General features: G+C 44.1%; 1 protein-coding gene across 2 annotated transcripts in view; it reads left to right on the top strand.

Moving 5' to 3' along the window:
* GPR132 (G protein-coupled receptor 132) overlaps window positions 1-13,165 on the top strand; it is a 77,081-nt gene that overhangs the window by 53,428 nt on the left and 10,488 nt on the right. Inside the window, exons 1-3 of one of the 2 annotated variants that reach the window (XM_032691087.1) lie at window positions 9,231-9,356; window positions 9,450-9,566; window positions 10,302-10,426. The gene's annotated coding sequence lies outside the window, so the exon portion shown is untranslated. Of the gene's footprint in view, window positions 1-9,230; window positions 9,357-9,449; window positions 9,567-10,301; window positions 10,427-13,165 lie in introns of those variants that run through there. The other variant, XM_032691088.1, reaches the window with a different exon arrangement.

Genomic DNA, 13,165 nt, shown 5'->3' with positions numbered 1-13,165 from the left:
GAGTCATGGGGCAGCTTTGGGCAGAGGACACTGTGTGCTGCCCCCAGGACACTACTTCTCCCCAGGGGCTGCTTTTAGCCACTGCTTCAGATGGGACCTTGAACTAGGCAAACCTTTGGTTACCCAGTAAAGCCACTCTTACTGTCTTCTGTTGTCTGCATGTCTGTCTTTGTATGTGTGCACTCTTTAGAGGAATCTGAAAAGAGGAAATCGTGAACCAACCACCTGGAACAGTGACCTGCAAAGACCAGAGCAAACTCCATCCTCTGTGAGGTTCAGGACTCGCTCTGCACTTTGGTCTTTTATTTGCTTTATCCATCACATTAAATCACTTCTCGGTCTACTGTGACCGTGTGTAGGCTAATTGCACAAATATTTTCACAAAACACTTGTTTCTTGAGTTCCTAGCTATTAGCACAGTCTCCTAGCTGTGGCAGCACAGGTCTGGCCTCGAGCATGACCTTTAGCAGGGTGCATGGGCAGCAGGCGTGTTTCAGACCCAGCTGTCAGGAGTGTTTTTCCATTTGATCCACCACAGTTATCTGTCAAAAGACAAAAATAGCCTCAGCACCCTGGACTGGGACTTCCTTCTGAGAACCGAGTTCCCCAGTCTCTGGGTCAGTTCCCCAATCACTTTCCTTATGAAATGTAGATGTAATTTTCCATATACTTGGCCTGCTTTTGGTGGGAGAGGTACAGGCCTCACCCTCTTCCACCCCTCTTCTCTTCATCGTGTCTTCTCTCCAGAGCAACAAAAATCCTCAGAGGAACTCACAGGCACAGACTGGTACCCGCCACTGGCTGGGGAGTCATATGTATTTATTTATCCAGGCATTTGCTGGACATTTTGTCCAGAATGATCCCGTGAGAGACGGCATCAAAAGCTTTATTGAAATCCAAAAAGATTTCATCAACTGGCTTTCCTTGATCAAGGATTATTATTATGACTGATTACCTTGTCATAAAAGGAAATTAAATTTGTCAAGCAGGACTTTCCCCTCATGAACCCGCACTGGCTGTGACCAGTGATTGTCCTGTCATCCAGGTGTTTTTCAGTAACTCCCAGATTATTCTCCATAATTTTACCAGGAATAAAAGTGAGACTGCTGAGGTGCTTTACTGCTTAGCACTGGCATGTAGGAAGACTCAACTGTAGGTATCTAGGGACACCAATGATAAAAAATGCGATTTCTGAAAAGAGGAAACAGATTGTGGGTTAGATATGGGCTAGAAAGAGGGTGTCTACTAAGAATGGTTCTTGGGAGTTATGCCTTTTTTTGTACCTTGGACTTATATGGAAAAAAACACCAGGAACTAAAGGCTGCTTTACTTTAGGTGGGAAGGTTAAAACAGGTTCGTTCCTTATGTATTAAACAGGCGTATTACTTTTGTATAAACAAAGCCCTGGCTTCTGCTGGGTCCAGCCTGGAAGAAAGGAGACAGTTCTCAGCAGTGCTCTTTGATAACTGGGGTGAGATACCATTGGAAGTGACCAAACACATCAGGGAACTGGTGGGGTCTCCATTCTCTGCACCTCCAGAGCACGGTTGCCCATCTCTGCAGTGGGGGCTCTAACCCAGGGCGATTCAAACTCAATACAGAGCCCAGACCCAGCAGCCACACACACCAACACTGGCAGAGATCTCCCCGGTCACAGACCTGGCCCACTTCTGCACACACTGGAAATCTAAGGGAGGTTTTGTGAGAAGGGGATTGTTTGGGCTGGTTTTTCTTTTGAACCCCATAATAACACTACTCATGTCTCATTGTGCACAGTCTTTAAAGAGCTGGGATTCCCCCTTCTGATAGAAGTTACACAGCAGTCACACTTTCTTTAATCTCCACCAAACTATTATTTCAACATACCACCCACACAGCCAGATGAAAAAGCACTGGTAAAAGGGAATTGTTGCTGTTTTGTTTTTTCATTCTCAGAAGAAAACCAAAGCTTAGAAGAAAAGCTCGGAGTCCGGCTTTGTACGTACTAACTCCTCCTTTCCATCTGGAATTTCCCATTAGTTATACCATAAACAAATGCCATTCAAATATGCTAAAATAAAGTGAACTGAAATTCAGTAGCAGACATAGAATTAGGGACTACTTGTAATCTGGTGTTTACAAAGAAAGACCAAGAGCTGATAGAATCTGATTTTTCATTTTAAACTATTTTAAATTTCTTATTCAATGAAGTAATAATTCACTTCATAAATTAAGTTACATTTGAACGCAGCTTTTAATTTGATTTTGTGATTGAGCTTGATAAGGTTTTGAACTCAGAGGTTGCTCCTCTTCATTCCCAAATAATGGATTAGACTTTGAAGAGCAAATATCAGCATGCTGTTACCATTTTTCAAAAGGCTTTAGGCATTATAACTGATTATTTATTGTTTTGTTGTCCTACCACTGATGCTTCTACTAAGACACCCTCTAACAGGGAGATAGAAGATGGTGTCCTAACAGAAAATGTTATTGCTAGGAGTAGGTGCACAAATCGTAGATTATCATGACAGGCTCATAATTTTTTTACAAAAAAAACACTATAGGGGAACCACAGAACAATAACAGAAAACACCAGAAGGTGACCTTTTTATATATAGTACAGCAGCTTACATTCTCTCCTCCTGTTTTTCTGCCTCTGGATTGTCAAGAAGCTTTTTAGGGAAAGAAGCCTAGTATCCCCTGTGTCCATTTTATCAATTATTTTTTAAAGTAAAATTTCAAGGCAACAAAACCCATCTTATTGTTTGTTTTTCAAAGAGGGATGGACCTTCCCCTTCCAATAAAAGTGCATGGTGGTGCTCCCAACAGTAATTTAGATGCTGTGTAAAACTGCAGCTTGCAGCATTCTAGTAGCAAGTTTTATGCTACTTTTGTGCAGTGCCTGTAAGAAAGGGGGTCTGGTCCATACAGCAGCATGTCCACTGCAGTGGCACAAATAAAAACTACTGCAAACTGGGCTCAATAGGAATGGCAGGCTCGGGTAGCTCTTTTGAGGGGTCTGCTGGGGCTCTGACTGAGAGTACAGGCAGCTGTTTTCAACAAAGCAAAATGTATGAAACGTGAATCGCCTGAGGTGGGTAACAGGAGGCTGATGACCAACACTTCTGCCATGGCAGCTGCTTTCCTGGCCTTTAAAGAAGTCCTAAGCAAAGAAACTGCCTGGCTGTACAATGCCACGTTTCTCCAGGGCAACTAAAGTCATGTGTAGGACACCAGTGGCTGCTCCTGCAGCTACCTGCAGATATTCCTGTTCACTTCTCTGGAAAAAAAAATGAGCTTGTTTATCACTGCCCAGAGCCCTCACTGACATGTAGGCATCTCAGGCATCTTGAAACGAAGCAGAACAAAGACACTGCTTGGGTCTCTGGACCATCTTCTTTCTTCTTTTGTCCTTACAGCATTTTCCTCCTATTCCTGACAGTGCCAGGATGTCATGATGGGACAAGAGAAGGCTATTGCAGACCAATGGAAGTCAGATTTTATGGGTGTTCTTGTATTAGCATTTTTGGTTTTTTGTTATTACTTTGGAGCCTAACAAGACATGCTTTATTTTCACCCATATCTCTGCTGTATGTATTCCACAAGCTGGAGCTCCAGGATGCAGCTGGACTGCAACCTGCCTCTCTCCTGCCAGTGATCCTGTTTGCCTGGGACCTGTGTTGATGTTGGCACAACACAGCACGACGCTTTTGTTCAGTCAGGTCAGTCCTGATATTTAGTCCTGTAGAATTATGGGAGTATCATGCATGTTCATTACACATAGATATCTAGGGTTTTGGGGGTTTGGTTTGGTTTGTTTTTTTTAATTTGTAATAATACCTGGGTCTCATACAGTATCTTTTTGCCACTTCATCTCAAAATATCTTCAAAGGAAGTATATATCGCAGCTGTCTTTTAAACACAGAAAACTAGAACTCAGAAAGAGATTAATGAAAAGAGACCACAAGATCAGTCCAGAACTGAGTTATCTGTTTCCTTCCCATTTTTTGACAGCATACTCCACCAAAGGTGGTGGAGAATTATCAAATATTTGCATTTCTTAAAATGTTGAGGACTGCAGGTTTGCCTGTACTGAAGTTTCATGCAAAAACATCCCACATCTGGATAACCTGGAGTACACAGAGCTTTGTGGTGTCAAGGTCCACGTGCTTCCACTCACACACCGCAGACTGCAGGGCAGACAGACTTCCCATCCTCAGTTTCACATGTTAAAATGCGTCTGCACCAGGTGAAGCTGCACTATCTGCCTTCCCATGAGTAGCTCTATTCACCAAATGATTGAAGCTGCTAGTGTCAGGAGAAAAGGTGATGGAAGGGATGCCTTTTAATGTTGAAGAATCTTCCCAATTAATATGGTTGGTTCACAAATGCATCTTCAAAAATACATTCCCAGGCTGTAAATTAATTGTTTAAGTGAATGGAAACTGCTGAACACCAACAAAAGTTCTGGATGTCTATACAAAGACCGACACATATAGGAAGGTATATTTATACTGAAAAAATTGTACTAGAGATCAAAAGTCAGCAATTTTCAAGGGTGATTTCCAGTAGATTTTTCTGTTTGTTCCCTCTTTATGACAAAGTAAGAGGATCTGAAAGACTGGTGGGAAAGGAGGGGGAAAAGCTTGGATTTTTTTTCCTTGGGTGTATACATACCCTAGAAATCTCAAGGAAGGCCATACTTCCTTTTTCAGACTGTATCAGGGAATTTATCTGAGAAAAGGTGAAGCAAATATCTCAAGACATGTGCCCCACTAAATCTTTCACTTTAGTTGAAGGCTGAACATCAGACACTTATCCTTTCTCTGAAACATTAAGTTGCTTATAACAATACATTTTTTGTTGAAACATTTTGCTGAAAGTGTTCAAAAAATATGTTAATTGTGGCACTTGGGGCCACAGTTTAGTGGTGGCCTTGGTAGTGCTGTAGTAATGGCTGGACTCGATGATGTTAGCAGTCTTTTCCAGCCCAAATGATTCTATTCTATGATTCTAGCAAAGACTGGAAGGGGTCTTTCACACCCACCAGCATCCCTCAATATTCAAGAGAAGATGCCTCAGAAAAGACATCAGAGGTAACCATGTAACTGCAGGAGATGGTTCCACAGCCTGGCTGCTGCAGAACAGTGTCATCCATACAGGTCATACCCACATAAGAGCCTCAGTTTTTCCACTGGAGGTCAGTGGCACAAAGGAAGTGGACCAAATGAAGGAACAAGTAATTGTAACGGAGAGCCTGCACAGCTCTGTCAGCTCGCCCACTGAGGTGCAGTCAGGGGGATCACAAAAAGCCTGGCAAGGGCTCACAAAAATCAATTGTGCAGAGAGGTTCTACCTGATGGTCTTACGTAGATGACTGCTGCTGGCAGGAGGTGTGTATCCCACTGCTTGCTGAGGCTCATATCGTGGGAGATTTCACCTCACATGAAATCACTGAGACCTCTGAAGTCTTCTCGCAAAAGAGGCTTCTGAGAAAATCTGAGAAATGGAGCACAGGGCTGACAGCTTCTTCTGTGACTTCTCCATCACACAGAGCTGTTGAAGTTCAGATCAGTGACTCAGGGACCAGTTTGATCTAGACAAGGGCTGTCCTGCCCAGGGTGATTCCAGCTGTATACAAGAGGGAATTCCCAGTGCAGAAGAATCCCAAGATGATGCAAGTTGCCCATTTTGATATATAGGGACATTCTTTTGAACCAAAGGACTCGTATTCTCAGTGTCCATCTGTGATTGCAGACCTCCCCAACACATCATGCTCTGGAGAAAAACCAGGACATTAAGTCCTGTCCCCAGTGAAATCTGCCTGCCTGTTTTGTTGTCTTCTTGCCTTTTTCCTCCCACTCCTCCTCCGTCCCGTTTCCTTTTCCTGTGTGCTTACATGTCAGCCCCTGTACGTGCAAATCAGTAAATCAAACCATTTACATAACATTATTTTCTATGTTATCTCTGTTCTGCAAAGTGTTTCCTGCTTTCCTGCCTGCAGCATTTTCTAAGGTGCCCCTCGGCACTGAGGCCCAGCGCAGTCGTGCCAGGGATAACCCATGAGTACCTGCCAGCTCTGTGGCAGCTTCCCCTAGCAGGGCACCAGCTTCCTAAAGCCACTCACCCTCCCAGGGCTTGCTGCAGCTCTCCAAGGTGGGCTGCTGGAATCTTTGCCAAGGAGAGCTGGCACTGAGGGTCCCTGACAGTAGCAGAAGGAGCAGATGTAGCATAAACACCAAACACCCTTTGAATCTCTGCTGCACCAGCTTGGTCAAGCCTAGCTACAGATAAAAATTATGGTGGCTAAGCACCAAACAGCTGGAGTAAACAAAAAAAATTGGATTTATGGTGTTTGAATGGGATTTGGTGGATCCAAAACCCAGGTTTGTCCAAGGCACACACTTTATGCATGTCAACTCCCAGTCCTTCAGCCACTCCACATCCTAGGGATTTCAAATGGGAGGACAAATTTTATGACATCGTTGTATTGGGTCTGGCTGAGCTGGAGTTCATTTGCCCATAGTGGCCCTCGACCTTACATGGTTGACACAATTTTTGCATTAACCTCAGATCTAGTAAACAAAAACATAAGAGCTCTGCAGTCGCAAAGAGCTCTGGGTAGCCACATTAGCTCTTTGCACAGGATGCAAAACCAGCTTGAACTTCTCTCCGAGTTTGTGAAGGTTAAACCAACTACAACTGTTGGCCCAGAACTGCTGCTACTTTGAGTTAGTAAAAAAAAATTATAAATGTGTATTCTTTGAACCGCACCCTTTTCCTCCCCCTGCTCTAACAACTGTAACCTCCTTACCCCTGTGGGTGTTAGTGTTTCCTAGTATAAGGTGGGGTTTTTACAAGAAAAAAAGCCAGATATATCTGTCAAAAGGCTGCAACCCAGGCTGCACGTGTGGCGTGAGTGCGATGTTTGGAGATACATGTGTTTGGAGGTGGAGTTCAAAGCGTGGAGACAAATCCACTGAACTGCAGCAAATTCGCTATCTCAGCTTCAGCCGTGACACTGGCAGCAGGATCTCCCAAAAACGCTGTTAGAAATAACCCAGCTGTGTGCCCCACCTCATCCCGAGGGCCCCAATGCACAGACTGGCACCTCTTCACTCTCACCACACAGAGGACAAACCTGTTGTTGCCCCAGAGAAGTCAGTAGAGTCAAAGTTCTCTCGGTTGCCATGTGGCAACAAGCTGCGCTCTGCCAGGGAGCTCCTGGGAGGGAATACATCAATCCCAATGCATGAAGGGGTAGGACTGTCAAACGTGACAGGGCTTTTCTTTTTGGAGTGAGAAATCTTTCCTTAATAAGGGCATGATCAGTCATTTTGTGGATTTCCACCCCTGAGGCACACAGTACACCACTGCACCAGTGAAAACTGAGGACGACCAAATTTCCACGTGCCATTCAGAAAAACAGGCAAACTTAAAGCAAGAGGATTTTCCAGTGCAGACATGAGATGAAGGCATTTATGCAACCTGACTAACCAGAAGGAATCTGACTGTGTCTACCCACCCATCACATGTAGAAAAGCCAGTGCATCGAAAATCTTAGCAGCTGAAACTCCCACATTTTGCTTCCAGCAGCAGAACAAGAAAGTTTCTGCACTCCCTGCTGTGAACTGGGTGTGCACAGGAAGCCAGAAAGCCGTGTGAGCACTTCCCATGTTGCGAATTTAAAGCCATATTCTACCATTTTCCAAGAAAAATGAACCTTGGAAAAAGATACACAACTGTACAAAATTGTCTTCCTGGGTAATCTTTTGCAGAGCTTTTGTATAACCATGACTCTGTGTCAGCTGCAGATGGAGGTAGGAGAGGCAGATAATCTGAAGTTTTCTCCATTTCTGGGTTCTTATTGGTCACAACTAGGGGAAGAAAACGTTAACATGGAGCATTTTCATATGCAGTGGAAGAGAGAAATATCCTACCAGCTTTTCTCTTGATAGTTTCTAAATGAAAAAAAAGATGAGTGAAAAACTCAAATCTGAAAGTCTTTCAAAGACATTGGGCCCCAGGAGTCTTCCACAGTTACTTGTGTTTACTGGTCAATGGTGCACAAGCAATTTCTCTATCATAGTGCTGTGAAAATCCCCACAAATATTCTCTGTTATGCAGCACTGAGTTAAAACAAGGATGGACTCTTTTTTTCTTTTATTCTTTGGACAGTCACTCTGCCTCAATAGCAAAATGATCAAGAGTGCAGAGGAGACATCTCTGCAGCTTTACTTGCTTAAACGTGCTACCATAAAGGTAACTGGCTGAATAGCATGGGGAAATTATATGGTAGAAAGAAATATTCTTAGACTGCTCAATCTAAACTCAGTAAGGCTAAAAGAAACATTTTCATTTACTTCTATTGGACTTAGACAGAGGCCAGAGGGTTTCTGCCTTCTGCTATAAATGGTTCTTTATCTGATCTTTTTTCACTGCCTAGGTATGACATCACTACAATATGAGTAGTAGGCCAGAATTTATATTTCTGTACTGCTTTCATTATCTCTACCAAATACAGACTAAACTTACTTCTTCTGTTTGGTTTAGTTTTGCCACCCACGGAAGCTCTAGGTCTGTATTCGTCTCAGTCACAGAAGATCTTGTCAAAGGTTTTTTGATATCTTGGCATCAGTCTTCAGCTTGCAGGGTAATGGTTGTGGGTGATTGTGGCTGTACTGAGAGAAGAATGAAGCAGCAGTGACTCTAAGTAGTAACACCTTTCAGGTTCAACTGGAAGATTCAAGGGCACAGAGAGGTGTCATCTTCCATTTCCCTATGGAAGACTATGCAATTTTCAGTGTTTCATCGTGAAATTTAGTTGGAAAATGCATATGCCTCTGATTATCCTAAACCCTACATCAGTAAGAGAATAATCAGGCAGGTATTTGACTCCACAGTTGGCTGCATCCAAATGGGAACTGTGACATCAAAAATACCACAGGGTAGCTCACTGGTCTCTATGAAAACTCCAGTTCTTCAGGTCTGAGAGCACTTTGCTCTTTTCTGACCCACATCTCTAAACGAAGAATGGTCACCTACAGAGAGAAATCAGCTCTAGTCATCTCAGAAACGTCATTCTGTCCTTCTTTCTCTTTTCCTTTGGGTTTGGTCTCTACACAGAGGATAACCAAGGTGAAACCACGTGTTTGAGGAAGTGCACAAACTGGTTCCAGCCCTATGCCCAGTCAGGTTGAGCTGATACAGACAGAAATTTCACCTATTCTCCTCTGCAGATGGAAACTGGCTTCAGTCTCTTCTTCCTCAGTTTCTTCTGGATCCAGAGAATAAATTGCTCTTCACAGAAAGACTCATCCCCAGAGACCCTCTCCAGCAAAATGTAACGGAAGTAACTTTTTCAGACCAGAATGAAAGTACATACTAAGTATTTCTTTAATTTTTTCAGCAGAAATGTTTTGCTTTCAATACAGATATCAAAAGTAAATTCAGTACTCTGCTTGCCTTAGGTTACCACCCAGTTCCACCCTGCTCTGCCCTAGCCCCTGGAAGCCTGTAAGCACTGACAGACCCTCACAGGGTCCTGTAAGCATCTCACTGAAAGTGGAATTGGTAGAAGTTGATGGGTAAGCCGCCTGAAAACTTAATAAATCTGTTCATAACTGACTTTTGCAGAGTTACACACAGCATCTGCAAAAACACCTGGAACAGATCTCACAAACAAGGTCTGGGCTGGCAACGTAACATCAGGATCTTCTTCCTCCTTCACTTAAAGCCTGTGCTAGAGCAGTTGGCAAAGATCATATGCTCCTTTGTATCAATGTTCTTTGCTAATAAGGAACTCCTGCAAAGGATCTCTTCTTCTTGAAGCTGCTCAAACCACCATCTCATTTTCAGCCTTTTCTAGCACTGCTGGCACCAGAATAGTCTCTCCCCCCTGTCACCATCCTTCTATTGGGCTCTAATACTGGCTCTCACCTATTTCAATACCTAGCCATTTCACACATAGCCAGGTGATTGCCTCCACTCTACAAATAAGGAATAAGCACCTACCACAGGCATCCTGCTCCTGAGGAGTCAGGAGGGTTTGGGGCAGTTCATTGGTCTCTGGTCCCTCCAGGGCACGTCAGCACAGTGATTAAGGTGCACGCTCAGCACGGGAGCCCAAATAGAGTCTGGCAGTCACAAAAGCATCTTCCCACCCCTGTACAAGTGACAGAATTTGACAGCAAACGCTTTCCTTTTTAAGGCTTCTTCTCCTAGCTGCTCTCCTGACAGCACTGGTCAGCCTCCTTCTGTGCACACCCAACTAAAAGTGACACAGTTGGAGAGTCTGGTGAAGTTATGTGCTTTCTTTTTAGCTCGTCACTTATGACTGCACGTGGGGGAAGTTAGACACTTCCTGCAGTTTTTTCAGAGCAGCTTGTGAGTACGGCAGGAGCTGGAGCACCCCATCATCTCCTCTGCAAATCAAGGAAAAAAAAAAGTAAGTGTTCTGTCCACAAGGCAAGGCGTTGCTTCTATTTAGCGTCATTTTGCTTTGTTCTGGTTTGATCACTGCTTCTCCATGCTGTGGGTTTATGCTTAAGAAATGCAGACCCTGTTGATGTTTCACCGTAGTCTAAATCTCCTTGTGATTGACATAACAGCAAAAAAGTGTTGTTGGGTCTGTACTAACTAGAGTTCTCTGCAGATTGTGAAGTCTTTCCTACCTGTCTTCCTTACGAATTTCCTTGCCTATAAAAAACACATTTCTCTTACAAATCAACTTTAGTTCTAGTCAGGGACAGATTAGGATTGAAGGATTTTGGCAGGATATAGGTTGCTGTGAGTTTAGATTTAGCAATTACTGCAGTGCATGAGGTATGAATACAGAATTGTAATAGAAATATGAATGCTGGGTTTCTTTTGAGGAGAATTAACAGCCAGCCTCTCCTCTCATTCTTACTCTGCTGGAAAAGCAAGGCAGGCATTTAATTGTGAAGTTTACCTGCTGGTCTATAGTGACTAATTTGATATACTACATTCCTTCTTTTTCTCCATCTTTTATTCATGCAGTACTGCTGATCTCTGGCACTCAGAAACATGAAGACTGAGTTAATATTTGGGATTTGACTACTTTGCCAAAGACCAAAGTGCATCTGGTGTTATTTTAAACCTGCCCTTCCCATTATCCCATTTAAGTCTGCTGCTGCTTCTAAACCAGCAGCTCCTTAACTTCCAGTAAACTCATCGTGATGGGGGGCGGGGGGTTAGGGGTGGTGGCGAGGAGGCAGGGGGAGAAAGAAAGAAACCTACTTATTCTGATTGTTTGTACTTAATGGGCAAGACTGGGTTTCTTCTGAGAACTTTTCCACAGTTCTGTACACAGGACTCTACATTTACAGAAATCTCACAATTTGAATTGATCACTCCCTTCTGTACAGATTTCTGTCTGAAACTGCAGATGGCTCTTTCAGGTTCAGCATTTCCTATACATCTCAGGGAGCCATTGATCTTAGAGCCTCATCACGATCACACAAATAGTGCTGCTGTCTAGTGTCAGGACACTCAGAAATATCCAGCAACTGGGATTTTTACATAATAACTTCCAGGGTAAACCCTAAGTGGCCCAACAAAGAATGAGTTGCTCATTGTGGCAGATGTGCAAAGAGTCAGAAGAGATCAGAGCTGAGGATTCAGACAAGACACTACAGATTTAGCAGATGTGAGTTGGCTTACAGGGACATCAGAGACGTGTGTAGGTGCAAAGGGGAATCTTTGAGCGTCACAGTTTTTGTTGGTATGACTAAGGTCTAAAGGAGGAAACGCTGCTGCCAGTATGGGAGTTGGTAGCTACAGGAGGAGACCCAAACGTCAGAGAAGGAAAATGGAGGTTCCCCAATTCGTTGAATCATAGGACAAAAGGGAACAAAGAAATTGAGTTTCATGGTAAATGTCCATGAGGTCAAAGCTCAGCACTGTCTTTGCACTTTTCTGCTCCTGGCATCCTGTCCATGCTCACTCTTTGCAGTCCAGTTAAGCCATGCTCTGACTGAGGGATTTCAGAGGGATGGAAGAGACAAACACATTTTGGGAATTCAGGAAAATCCTGAGATCCCTGTGACTGTCATGGTTGCAGTGAAAGTGTCAGTGCAGGATGAAGGGAAGCTTGTGAATCTGGGAATTTGATTAGATGTGTTCAGTTATGAATAAATGTTCTCTACAAGTGTCACTGCGTGGTGGCACTGGACATTTGCTGCTGAGCCAGCATCCTCTGGCTTCCATGGGAACTTGACAGAAGAGGTATGAGCTACCATTTGTGAATCTCTTGGTTTGAAAACCACTGATTGACTTGGGACAGAGGGAAGAAAAGCAGCAGTGGGATGGTGAAAGGTGGGAATGAACCGTGGCAGTACAGAGATCACATACAGGGAAAGACAGACCAAGGTGACGACAGGTTGGCAGGATGAGAAGAGGTCAGGGATGGAGGACAGAGCCTGGGTTCAACAGTGGCAGGCCAACAGCATGCAGGACCATGCTTGGGTAGACACAACCCTTAATAAAAACAAACCAATACCTGAGAAACAAACAGAGCCATTAGCCAGGCACCATCCACAGCCAAATTAAAACAAGCAAAGCTGCATACTGCAAGGTAGGATAACTGAATGATCGCGAAAACTCACACTCTCTACCGAACTCTGCTACAGCATTGCTCTGTTCCTGTGTTGCAGCAAAAGAGTTCCCATAGCCTCTGTGGAGCCAGGAGCACAGAGGTGCTGAGTGCCAGCCAAGGGATGCCACAAGCCACAGGCATGGCCATGCCTTGTGTGCTGATCTCATTGCCTGCCTATGAGGTGATGAGATCCAATCTTCACAACTCTGGAGGTGATGTCCTCCTTGCAGAACAAGTCTCTCTACCACAGGGTGGCTGTGGTTGCCCTCTGCTTGCTCAGGATTTGATGACCTTTATTGATGCCTTGCATTGGTCCAGGTGTCACACATGGCCATGTGCTGGCATTCCCTGAAGGGTGAGGTGCATGGACTCAGTACAGAAATCTCCAGCAACTCCAGGTGAACAGTTGCTGTCCCAAAGATGACTTTGAGTCACGGTAGTTTGGAGGGTGCAAATGGCTCTAGTGTGGGCTTTCTGTGGCTCCTAGTGTGTTTCTAATTGCAGGTGCCAGAGTTTTGGCAGGAGTGTCCTGTTTGAAGGCCCGAAGGCCAAGAATAAGGAGGAAGATGT

This window comes from Chiroxiphia lanceolata, chromosome 6, assembly GCF_009829145.1.
Source record: "Chiroxiphia lanceolata isolate bChiLan1 chromosome 6, bChiLan1.pri, whole genome shotgun sequence".
Classification (NCBI taxonomy): Eukaryota; Metazoa; Chordata; class Aves; order Passeriformes; family Pipridae; genus Chiroxiphia; species Chiroxiphia lanceolata.
This window is presented reverse-complemented; position numbering and strand designations above follow the sequence as displayed.